Source organism: Salvia hispanica, chromosome 1, assembly GCF_023119035.1.
Source record: "Salvia hispanica cultivar TCC Black 2014 chromosome 1, UniMelb_Shisp_WGS_1.0, whole genome shotgun sequence".
NCBI classification, from domain to species: domain Eukaryota; kingdom Viridiplantae; phylum Streptophyta; class Magnoliopsida; order Lamiales; family Lamiaceae; genus Salvia; species Salvia hispanica.
Window position 1 is genome coordinate 47,252,676 of NC_062965.1, and position 14,018 is coordinate 47,266,693.

The window sequence follows — 14,018 nt, forward strand, 5'->3', positions numbered from 1 at the left end:
GGCGCCAAAAACTTGTTGTGATTTTTAGGGTGCAATATAAGTACACAAAACAAGTTTTAAATCCCTAAAAATACTACCTCTGCAATATAGACGTGCAATGCAGTATAAAAGGGGTCGAACCCACAGGGAGGAGATTAATTGCTAAAACTAGTAAACCTAACTAAAAAGCAGTAAATTAGTTTGATTTTGGGCTTTTTTAATCAGAAGGCGAGTGAAGTACTGAACGAGAAGACAAAAAATGCAAGAGAAACACAATAGAGAGGAAAGACTACTCCTAGCTTGTTTGGGTCACTTGTCCACATGAATCCTAAAGTCTAATTACTTTCCATTATTTATCGGGATCGTGTGGATTTTATGCTCTCACACAGCTGATCACTGATCGTGGAATTTTACACCTAAGATAAGTCACGTCTCCTGGGCTCTACTCACCAACCCCTCACTCCTACAGTCGAATAGTAAGCTCGGGTTTGGCTTCTAAAAACATTCAACACACAAGATACACCCCGGGCTATCCCCTGATCAGTTTTAGCCTAGGGTTCCTTATCTATGTTAGCTCTCTACTCCAAGTTAAAGAGACATTGAAGTTAAGGCCTTTACCGAATTAAGTTTGCTAGCAAATCCCAATACGGATAGAAATAAAGACATAGATAAGAACCAAAACATGAAAATTGATAAGACCAATTTCATGCATCGGTTATGGGGCTAAATTCAATGGTTTCCTGGTCTAACACATGTTTTAAGCCAGGTTGTGTAGAGAAATCGCCAGGCTGGGGAAAAGGAGGAAAGCATTCGACAGACGGAGGAAAAAAAGTAGAAGAGGAGCAAAAAGAGCATAAAATTTACCAGACGAAGGAAGCTTCAAGAGGAGGGGTAGAATGGAGAATTCAAAGAAGAATCTAGAAGCCAACCTCGTCTATAAATACTAGAAGCACACGCCAATTGATCATGACTCTTTTCATGCTCCAGCTTTTAGCTCTTAGGCCACTCTTCATAATTTATCTACACGCACTGCACAATGGGGTAAATTCTGAGAGGTTCTCGTCTTGACCGTTAGTTTGATCTTGTGCACCACCGTCCTTACGTAGGGCGAAGAAACAATTGTCTTTTAATTTCTGTTTTTGTTGCTGCTGTGCCGAGACTTCGATGTTCGAGCTCGGCGATTGTTGAATTGTTGTTGAATCGTTTGATATTTAGCTATGGAAGTTTATTTTCTGTTTTCATTTCCGATTGTTGAATTGTTGTTGATTGTTGTTATTTGCTTACTTTGGATGTTTTTCGCACTTGATCTGTTGGGTTGAAGTGGAATTGTGGTTTGATTGTAGTTGATCGAAGTAAATCGGTTGAATCGGAGTAGTTGGAGATGGATTTTGCTGTTGTTGGTTTCGGATGGCTTGGATCCGGAGTGGATTAAGCATCTGACGCTTGGATCTGTTGAATTTCTGCATGGATATGATGTTTAGTTTTTGTTTCTTCGTTTACCTCGTCTAGTAATTGTAGATCTGTTTATTTTCCGGTTAATCGTAGTTTTAACGTTCGATCTGGCATGTTCTATTTCGATTTGGTTCGTTGCTCTGTTTTCTACATGTTTACGCTTAGATTGTTGAAGGAGATGAAGATCGTTGTTAGTTAGAGTCAGATTTTCGTTATTGTAGCTTTTCATCCGTACTATTTCTGTTTTGGGAAAATGGTTCCCATTACATTCATTTAATCTGTCTTGCCGTTTTTAGGAAGTCTGCTCACTAGGTCTAGTAAATTCCAGTTGTTCAGTTTACTCTCTATTTCACCATGAATGCTTGCATCGTATTTTCCGTTTCCTAGGTCTAGCTGTTAGATAATTTTACAATTCTCGAGTCTAGTAATTAAAATTCTCAACCCAAGTTTGCGTGGCATCAGCCAACCCCGTTCCCAAGTCCTCTTAACTCTTACTTTCGTCTCATTCCTCTCTGTGCGATCGACCCTTTACTTCTCTATACTAATTATTAGTGTAATGGGTTGAGATTTCTATTGATAGCTGACTGAGAGTGAGTCCAACGACCATAATCTTCTTAGGTTTGAGATCTCCTAGACCCGGTGATCTAGTGAATTCTCTTTACCTGAATGTTTTGAAATATCCTAAAATATACTATGCTCTCAGCTTGCACATCAGAAATCTATCAAAACAAAGTCATGGATTCATATTTACAAACTCCCATAACAAACTAGAAGTAATCCCTAAAATCTAGACACTCATAGTGGACAACAATACAAGAAGATGAGTAAATGCTATGGAATGAGGCTTGATTTAAGGTGGAAGGGGGCTTGATCTTCTCTCTCTACCAAAAATGGCTCCCAAGCTCTAAATACTCTTCAAAATTCATCCCCAGCCGCCAAAGATACATTGGAAGTCGTGCCCCAGCTATTTAAATAATTAGGGTTTAAAAAATAGGCTCAGTAACATTTGTCCGGTCGGGCGATCTAAAATTGTCGTGACATAACTATTTTTTGCACCACCGCATCGAAAATATACAAAGCTAAAAATATGTGCAATCATTAATTAGTGGATTATATAAAAGTAGTATAAATGAGTGATAAAATTGAGATTATGATGAGAATTGAAGATGAACACTTTCTAATCGAATAGCCCCATCAGACAATGGAATCCCCTATCCGTAATCCGTTTGCGCACACGAGCTTACCCATTGATATTTCAAAACTAGGGCACTTGCACCATACCACCTCTTTAAGTGCAATATGTTATTTGTTTCCCTCGTCACCACCCTAAGAAAATTTCTTCTTCTATACGCTCTTCTTATCTCCTCTTTAGTCAAATAACCAATCAGATCTACGTGGCTTCCTCTGATGAGCAACCGGTTGGGATTTCGTGCAACAACTGAATAAGTAAGAACCTTCTAGAACATGAAGACTGGAATTGGAGCTGGAGATAGAGCTGGAGAAGAAGCAGTGGGAAATCCAAGAGATAATTCAAGAGATAAGCCATTCTCTTGATTAGGGCTTGTTGTTTGCAACTTTATCTTTCTTGAAGTCTCGCCCATCGTAATCGTATCGTCATCATCAGTTGCAGAGCGGGAGAGATGATCATTTTCTACAGATATATTGTGAATTGTGTAGATTATCAGCCGATTGTCAATGTGATTGATGCTTGCTTCAAATGTATTATGAATTGTGTTAATGAAGGTATTTCAAGATTAATTAAGGTTACTTATAGGGTAGTTTCAATTCCCCTTTTACTTTTGCTTTAGGATAATTAATAACATTCACTTTCCCTTTCACTGTAGGATAATAACAAGAGCATGGAACATGATATATAGACCTGATAAATACTCCCTCCATTCCTTAAATTTTTTTACACTTTCACCAGGCACCGATTTTAAGAAATGTAATTAAATATGAATTAAAAAAGTTGGTGGAGAGGGAGTCCTAATAATAAAATGTGAGTTGTAATGAGTTAATGTAATATGAGATCCACAACAAAAAAAAATAGTAAAAAGTGAAATGTGACAAATTTTATGGGATGGATTAAAATGGAAAAATGTGACAAAATTTAAGGGATGGAGGGAGTACTATAAATAACTCTTTTTTTTATGTATATATCTCATATAGTAAAAACTTTTTTCAATTTATTTATACATTATATTTGTATATTGTTTCATTCGGGGTTATGATCATTAAATAAACTTGAAAGAGCAAGATTTCAGTGATGTGTTAATTTAAGAGTGTATCCAACTGATTAGGATGAAAATTCCAACCTAGCTGAGTCGTTGGCACGACAACCGGAACCTGGTATCAAATAAATTTCCTCAACCCACTTCTACTGACTAGTATAGTGGAGGTAAGGGTCGAATCCCACAGAGATGGACACGTTTTAGGATAATTGTGGTGGTAATCTGGAAGGGTTTGGTTAGCTACCACGCTTTTGGGTTGAGACTCTACATAGACAGAAATAAAAGATGGTACTCTACTGACTAGTGGGCGTGAAAGTGACCGACATGTGGTTGTGTACGTGAAAATAGGGGACAAGGTGTCTCAGGGACATGTGGAAAGTAGACAGTTACTAAATAAGGAAATATAGAACAGCAGAGGATATGTGGTGGCTGGGTGGCAACTCTGACAGGTCTGGAGGGTACAAACTTAAAGTAAAGGACAAAAGTAAAAAGTAACTAAAAAGCAAAAGTGGTCCTAGAAAAAGTGGATTGTGATGTTTTCTTCTTCAACAAGTATACACAAAAATATATGAACACAAACTTCATGGATAAACTCAGATTCACAACTTCAAACATAAGATCCATCAATTAAAAAGCTTAAACTTGAAGATTAACGGTTAATAACTCCAGATTACTCCTACTGGCCAGCATGCAAGTTGGTCATGGCAACGTAGAACGAGAAACTCATGCACGAAAACTTAAACCGAAACATAAACTTGAAATTCCAGTTAACAACCCAGATCTAGCCTACTCAAACAAAAGATGCGTAACACTTGGAAAATAAGCGCGATAACTAGATCTAACTTTCTAGGCAGAATGAAGCAGATTCAAACTAAAGAGAGATGCGTAAAACAAACTTCATAACTAAAACGTTTGGGTCTTAACGAAATACTTCAAAAGGCAACGAGATTTAAGTTTGCAACAGATCCAACGAAGAAAGCAAGTAAAGATTAAATTAGATAGCGGGTAAAGATTGTTTTTGCCTCTCCGGGCAATGAAACTACTACTACTACGGATGAACTGGCTGGAACAGTGGATGATGTGTCACAGCCTAACCCTTACAACTTATGCACTTACTATAAATAAATTCAAAAATCAAAATTCATAACCCACACGTCAAGTACATAAACCACGCATATTACATATAATATCAAAAACCAACATTTATCAGGTACATACTTCAAAACATTCTGAACAGTAGTGGGACCCTCTCACCACTCTATATACTATACATTTATCTACATGCAAAAATGATGAGGAGGAGAAGCTTGCTAAAACGCGTCAGCAATAGAACCTAAAAACACGTGGAGTTCCTATGACCCACGTCAACCAAAACGTTACTGATATCTTACTCCTGAAAATATTAGTAATTTAAGTGAGCCACAACTCAGTATATAAACCATCTCTTTAATTTCACATTGCATATTCTTTAATAAATGCATATAATCAGAAACAATAAATATTAAAAATAATTTCTTATTCATATGCATATGCCTCTCTGTTCCATTTATTATTCTGTAACTAGTCAAGCCTGGTATCTGCCCGGGATTCCTCTATGACCCGAAGGTCCCTCTGTATTGACCCGTAGGTCCCTCTATGACCCGAAGGTCCCTCTGTAATTTGACCCGTAGGTCCCTCTATGAACCGTAGGTCCCTCTATGACCCGAAGGTCCCTCTGAAATTTCAGATCTAGGGCAAGACTGTCACAGATTCTCTTTAATCATATGCTCATATGCTTTCAATATCATATGCAAAATATATCTATTGCATCAAACACATATCCATATATCTCATCCCATTATATAATTCCAATGCAATATATAAATATATCACTTACAACAATCATAAATTCATATCATATTTTATCATACAATTCAACTATTCACTCTAATTTACACATAAGCAATCAACCATATAGCACATATAAAATTACATGTAATTTATACACACTTAGTTATAGAATTATTCTTACTGAGCTTTCGATTTCACCTCACACTATACGCTCTTTTCTTTGCCAAACTAAATCAGACAGTAGCCTCTCCTTTTCTTTCCTCTTCTTTTCTTTTCCTTTCTCCTCTTCTTTTTTTTCCTCCTCCCATTAGTTTTAATATACAAAAGCTATATAAATGACTTAGTGACGATTAGGCGACCGACTTCATAATTTTCCTATTATTTAATAATCTATGTTACTTTACGTGTCCAAATTGCAATAGCACAAAATTTCACATTATTACACGTAGCAAATCTAATAGCCACTCCATCCTTAAAGGATTTACAAAGAAAAGGCATAACTTATTTAATTTGTTTTCCAATGTACATTAATAGTAAAATATACTAACATGCACATATACACACTTTACTATACATGGATACATATTTGTATACATTTATATTAATATTTCGTATACATAAAATTTTTCGTTACTATATATATGCATATATATTTATATATTTAAAAAAAAAGTTCTTTTATAGTACACATTTAATATATCTAGTAAAAATGACAATATAATGTCCAACGATTATAAAAGAAATGCATGTTTTAGATTATGGATGTCACATGATGACTCTCCGGCGGACGTAGGTGACCATGGCTGTGGCGAGGAACGAGAAGAATGTGGACAATGCTGAAGGAACTGATCTTTTAGAGAGAATTCTAACTAAGTGTAGTGGTTGGACTCGGAACTCAAAACTCCTCTCTCTCCAAGTGACTTCTTTTATAGGGAGGTTTGCCCTTACTTTTAGGATAGACATCCTTCACGAAATGACTCTCTTGCTCTTGTTTATGGTTGATCATCCCGGCAATCCTTCTTCTCCAACTCGAGTCTTCTCTCTGGCATGCATCCTGGTCAGTATTGCACCCTTCTAGCGCTCTTTTCACCTGAGTTGTTTGACCTGTCTCCTATTGACTTGGACCCTTTTATCCTGCACACTTAAGCAACTTCTTTGCGGATAATACATGTAAATCACGACATACTGACCGGTAACCAAGGCTTAGAATACGACTTATCAAAACTTAAAGGGTATTATTGTCAATTCATATATATGGTAATTAAAACTAAACACACTTTCTCTCTCATCATAATCATCTTAAAACTTTAAATTTACGTAACTTTGTCGATTTAAATTATTTTTCGTAAAAATTATATCAAATTAAAGGTAATTTACAAGGACTTTAACGAGATCTCAATTGCATATGTTCCGACGATGATCGGATGATGAAATTTTATACTCCCTCCGTCCCGCTTTAGGAGTCCCGGTTGATCAATTTTGGGCGTTCCGCTTTAGGAGTCCCGGTTGAGATAAATTAATAAAAAATGCCCACAAAGTGTTAAAAGTGGGTCCCAATATCCACTACAACTAATAAAAAAGTGTTAAAAGTAGGTCCCAACATCCACTACAACATTTATTTATTGGACAATCAATTAAAAGTGGTCCCAACATCCAGTACAATATTTATTTATTACACACTCAAACACTTTTTTCTTAAAACATGTATCCGACTCAACCGGGACTCCTAAAACGGGACGGAGTGAGTAATTTTTATTTCAATTTTTGTATATTATCAGATTTTATATCAATAAATTTCAATATAATGCATGTACAATATCAATAAAATTGTGTTGATATTTTCAAGTATTTGTGTTGAAATTCTCGTGTCACTATGTTGATATAAAAAAATCGTGAGAAATGTCTCAACTATGAGAATGAAAGAACGACTCGACTATGGGAGAACGAAAGGAGTATGTTATAACAGATTGACTATTTTACCCTTTTGTTGATATTTTATCTACTATTTATTGAAACTCATGAACTTTAATCCCATCCACCCATTTTAAGACTAATTGTGTAGGATTGGTCTTAGTTGTAGATATTATATGCATTTTATCAAGACCATGTTTCATCCTTAGGGCGTGTTTACATTAGAAGAATTATAATTCTAACATCTCCAAGAATTAAAATCTTTCAAGAATTGAGGGAGAATTAGACACATATATAATTCTAGGCCTCATTGTTCAGCGTACAAGAATTAATTTCAAATATGACCCAGATAGTAACCCTAAATGTTGACCTTGACCTAATTGAATTATAGATTGACAAATTTAATCTCCCAAAGAGGGAGAGAGAATGTAATGAAGTGGAAAGATAGGGCAAATGTGTTAAATCAACTCCATTTTTGGTGGAGAGCCTAATGTACAAACAAATCTAACCTGTTATCCAAGATTTCAATTCTTGCCCATTTAGTGTGAACAGGGCGGGCCTCTCATTAATTGTCAGACTTCAAGGAATTAATTAGTCGAAGATGAACAACCATAATTGGCAGAATTAGGCAAAAAATTGTCCAATTCTTGGAAAGTGTACACGCCTATGGTAATATTTATTACTATTTGAAAACTTCTATTTGTAATGAACTATTAGAAACTTTCTTCCAAATATTTTCATACGTCTAAATTACAAAATTATCAAAAAAAAATTAAGTGTGGTTCATAACTTCATATATATAATTGTTATATGGTTTTCAGTAGACAAGAAATACTATAATGTAGTAGTATTATTTAATTAATAAATATACATATTCAAGATTATTTTATTGTAATTGTTTTTTTAAAGAAATAAATTGAAGAATGGAGTATTTGAATAAAATTTAAATGCATAGAGTAAAAATAATTTAAATCATGATATATATAATTAAAATACAAGATAAGTGGTGGTGGACATTATCATGGGCTCGCTTGGGTCTAGGATGGTCATGGGTTTCAAACAGGCTTAATTAATGGAGACTGCTTGCATCGATGGGCCAGTTCAAGCCCGGTTCACTTTTGGGGTGAGTCAGGGCTAATTGACTCGACAAATATAGTCTCTATGTTGATATTTACTCCCTCCGTTCCAAGATATTAGACTCATTTATCATTTTGGGATGTTGCAACATACTTGAGTCATTTTCTATTTATGATAAAAATTTATTTTATGACCAACTCCACTTACACCACTAAACAACATCTCCTATATTCCTGTGTCCAAAAGAAAGTGGTCTAATATCTTGGGACGGAGGGAAGACTCAATTTGTAAAGATTCTAAAGTGGTGATATCACTTTATTAATGCCAAAGAATACTACCTCCCTCTCCTAAATATTGTCCCACTTTGATTCGGCACGGATTTTTAAAAAAATAATGAAAATTGAGTTTAAAAAGTTAGTGGAATGTGGATTCTATTTTTATATATTAATTTTATGATAAAATGTGAGTATGAATGAGTTAGTGGAATATGAGATCCACTACCAAAAAAATAAAAAATAAAATGAGACAAATTTTGTGGAATGGACGAAAATAGAAAAATGGGACAAACTTTCATAAACGGAGATAATAGAATACTACTAGTCTACTAGTACTTACAAAATTGTCGAAACCTAAACTAAGAAGAGGAATAAACTCAAAAATCAAAATGATTTTATATACTATAGTAGTCATTTCCTTCGTGATACTTAATAATTAATATATACTCTGTCCGTCTCTAAAAGTTTGTCGCACTTCTTTTCTGTACTCATTTTATAAAAATAATATTCCTTCCGTTCTATAATAGTGGAGGTATTTCTTTTCGGCACGAAAATTAAAAAAATACTCCCTTCGTTCCATGTTAATAGAGTCGTTTTACCATTTTAGGAAGTTCCAAGTTAATTGAGTCAATTCTATTTTTGATAAAAAGTAACCGTCTCTCTTACTTTATTCTCTTTTCATCTCTTATACTTTATTCTCTCTTACTTTTTCACCATCCATTTAAAACATTATTCTTAAACTCCGTGCCGAAAAGAAACGCCTCTATTAACAAGGAACAGAAGGAGTAATGCTTTATGTATTAAATAAAAAGATAATAAAATAAAAGAAAGGAAAAAATAAGAGAAAGGGAAAAGTAGATGAGAAGAAATATGTTGACTTTTACTGGAAATAGAAATGACTCCACTGGTATGAAACGTACAAAAATAATAAAATAACTCCACTATTACAAAACACGGATGGAATAATAAATAGTTAAACTTGCAACTTGCGACGTCCATTATAAATTTAATAAATTAATCCACTAAGTCAGTTTAGGCGACCTATATAAATAGGTAGTAGGTATCATGTCCATGTGCAAGGGAAGAGAATTAAATACGGTGTGTAAGTTCAACTGTGAAATAAATGCGGAGAGGTGAGACCACGTAAAACGATACTCCCTCCGTTTCATCATAGTTGAGGCGAAATTTTTCGGCACGAAGTTTTAGAAAAGAATATTGGGTGTGTTAAATAATTATAGAAAAAAAGTAAGAGAGAGGAAAAGATAAAGAGAATAAAGTATAAAGTGAATAAAGTAGAGAGAATAAAGTAAGAGAGAATAAAGTAAGAAAAAAAAAAGTTATCATCTATAGAAATGACTCAACTATGAAGAAACTTTCCGAAATAGAAAAATGACTCAACTATGCAGAAACAGAGGAAGTAATTGATAAGATAAAATACTTTCTCTGTCCCACAAAAATTGTCTCATTTTGACCGGGCCCGAATTTTAAGAAATGTAATGAAAAGTTAGTTGAAAAAGTTAGTAGAATGTGAGTCCTACTTTTATACATTAATTTTATAATAAAATGTGCGTAGGAATGAGTTAGTACAATATAAGGTCCACTACTAAAAATAGTAAAAAGTGAAATGAGACAAATTTTATGGAATAGACGAAGATGGAAAATGAGACAATCTTTATGGGACAGAGGGAGTACAATTCATGCCCAAAGTACTATGAAAAAATTCAAGGTAGTGTTAAAATATACTCCTCCCTCCCTCTTGGGAAAGATGATCTCTTTAATGATTAGTACAATATATTATACATTTTTATGTATTAGACGGAGAGAATAAAGTCAGAGAAATAAAATAAAGTAGAGATAAAAGAATTTCTGTTTTTTTTAATAGATCATCTTGAGTGACACAAACTAAAAAGGGAAGTGAGTCATTTATGATGGGACAAAGGTCTCGTGATTTAAATACAGAGGTTAGACCATTCTTGAAGATCAAATTTTCTTTTGTTTTATTTAACTCAAATGATTTTTTAGTAATGAATAGCAATTTTTCTATTTTGTTTTTCTTAATTAGTTTTGTGAACTGCATACTATTTCACTACAACAAAAAACCAATTAAGAACATTTTTTTAATGCAAAGAATGCTAATTTGTGTTTCTATATATATATATCACCAACGCTTAAAAAAATATCCTTAAATTGGTGTCACAATTAAAATTAGAAGTTGCAAATGGAAACATTCTGAAATAACAAAAGATTAGGTTAATTTATTCTTAACTTATGAATGTTTTCTTTTGCGTACTCCCACCGTCACACAAGAATATGTACTTTCTAAATTTGGAAAGTCTCTTCTCTCTAGTGAGGTGGGACTCATTCTCCACTAACAATACTTTATTTACTTTTTCTCTTTACATCTCTCTTACTTTACCAGTTTTACATTAAAACTTGTGTCTTCCCCAAAGTATATATTCTTTAGGGACGGATGGCGTATTAATTTATAAATTTTCAATACAAGTATTTGCATTTCGATTTTTTCGTACTTAAAAAATGTAGAGTTTGTTAAATGACTCTCCTTGCAAATAATATAATTAAATCTCAATGGACTCTAACCGAGTTATAAAACTGATATATGAAAACGACAATGTACTAAACTAGCTACGCTGGGTGGGATAAAAGAGTTTTCACATAAAAGAAGAAACTTTTATGTTAATTGTCCCATGTTAAATGGTGTTCAAATTCTGTTTTTCAATTGTTTATTATGTATGATTTTTGACACAATGCGTTCATAAATCTTACGCATTTACATAATTATTGGTATTCGCATTACAAAATTACAACCATTTTACAATTTACAAGGTCAATCACGAACGCAAAAATTTATTTTGGTAGTGACTCTACTGACTACTGTATACCTCACACATCCATGACTGAAAGTCCTGTTTTGGCTTACTGTGTTGTGTTGGTGGAAAAAAAAATACCACTTCCTCCGTCCCACAAAAGATGTCACATTTGTGGGACGGCACGAGATTTTAGGTGGTTTTGTTTTGTGTATTAAATGAAGAGAGAAAATATAATATTTATATAAATGTGAGAGAGAACTTTTTCCGAAAATAGAAATGTAACATATTTAGTGGGACAAATTAAAAAAGAAAAGTGAGACATCTTTTATGAGACGTAGGTATGATTTAATAATAAATATAAATGTAATGATTTAACAGCATGTGGGGTTTACTTATCCAAAAAAGACAGTATATGTGTATTAAAATGACAAATGTGAAATTAGTTCACGAATGGAAGGAGTATTTTTTTGTATAATAAAAGTTAAAATAAGATAAATTAAATAATATTTTTACTATTATATATTAAAAAGTTTTTGTTACACTTATGTAATACTACTTAAACTACAACCTCTAAATTTTTCATATTTTTATAGTAAAAAAATTTTAAAATAAAATAAATATAAAAATTGTAAAAAAGTCATTTTTTTGTATAATGCAATTGGAAGAAAATATAAGAAAATGTGAAAATTACCAATTAAAGTCAATCGCCAAAAATTAATTTGTATTAAATATATATAGAATCTGGGTAGTTTATCCCATCTGGATAGTTTATCCCAGTTTTAATGAGAAGAATTGACTATCCTCGCAAATAATATTACTCACTTCCAAATAATACTCCCTCCGTCCATAAAAAATAGGTCACATTGTGATTTACACGGGTTTTAATGTGTAATTGGTAAAGTAAGAGAGAAGAGAGAAAAGTAATAGAGAAATAGTTAGTAAAATGTGGGGTCTATATTATTAGTAAGAGAAAAGAGAAAAGAGAAAAAAGAAGAGAATAAAAGTAGGAGAAAAGTAGTGTTAGTAGAATGTGTGGTGCTGTGGTCCATATAATTAATAAGTGAGAAGGAAAAAAAGTAAGAAATAGAGTTGTTGAAAACTTTCTTTTTAAGACGTGCTCTATTTTTCGTGGACAACCTAAAATAACAAATGTGCTCTATTTTTCGTGGACGGAGGGAGTATAATTAAATCTCAATAGACTATAATAGCAAGCTAACCATGTTATAAATTGATATATGAAAACGGCAATGTACCAAACTAGCTACGCTGCGTGGGATTGAAGACTTTTCACATAAAAGAAGAAAACTTCATGTTAATTATCACATGTTAAAATGGGTGTTCAAATTTATTTTTTTCAATTGTTTATCATGTGTCATTTTTGACACAATGCGTGTAAAATTTCACGTATTTACATAATTATTGGTATTCGCATAACAAAAGTTACAAACATTTAAATAAAGATACTCCATGTATCAGACACGAAAAATTAAATAGTGATCATAGTCAAATAGTTTTAATATAAAATTGGTTAGAGTAATATTACATAAAATCTAGACACGAAAAATTAAATAGTGATCATAGTCAACAACGCAAGTTTTAATATAAAATTTATTAGAATAATTTTGCATAAAAGGAAGAATATATGCAATTAATATTGGATTGTGTTATGCTAAGATAGAGTAACAATTATTGTAAATTAGGTTTATCGAGAATACCTAATTTATATAATCTTGTAATCTTTGTATCTCAAATACAATAAATAAGAAGATGATTTCTTCTACCGATATTTAACATGGCATCAGAGTAGGAACGATCTTGGCTTAGAAAAATCTCCTCATAGCTAGAAAATACCAATTCTCAGCCCTTTTTTCCAGCTAAACTCAACCCATGAAATCAAAACCTACACCAAAAGATGTAAGATAGAGAGGGTACAAAAGGCAATCCAGAACAGACGGCAAGCTTGAAGAACGACAAAAGCATCACAGTAGCATTCAAATTGAATGGAAAAACTACCCTATATGGTCAAGACTGATCAAGTGAAGATAGGAGGCCGAGGGGCCTACTCTTACATTAGAAACGATCCCCCATAACCGGGGAGTAGGGAATTCGATGAATGGGAGGAGAACAACTTGGTGGTGTTCTCGTGTCGACAACATCGAAAACGATATCATTGCTGACTTCGCACACCATCAAACATCAAAGGCCCTTTGGGACAGCCTCGCCATGACGTTCGAAAACAAGGCAGCTCTGTATCTCATCTACGACCTGGAAGAAAAGGCAAAGGGAGAAAGAGGGGCCGATTTCTCGGCGGCTAGGGTTAGGGTTTTTGGAGTTGTGAATTGTTTAGTCTAGGTTTTTCATCTCTTCTCACTATTTATAGGTTGGACTTGGTTTGGGCTAGAATGATAATCCATGGAGTGAATTAGATGTGGGGC

General features: G+C 33.5%; 1 long non-coding RNA gene across 1 annotated transcript; it reads right to left on the reverse strand.

The window, feature by feature from the left end:
* Positions 1–4,788: 4,788 nt before the first annotated feature.
* On the reverse strand, positions 4,789–5,859 carry LOC125219915. The gene is made up of 2 exons (XR_007176252.1): positions 5,674–5,859; positions 4,789–5,055 (listed from the first exon to the last, which is right to left on the reverse strand). It is a non-coding gene; the product is annotated as an uncharacterized LOC125219915 (long non-coding RNA).
* Positions 5,860–14,018: the final 8,159 nt, after the last annotated feature.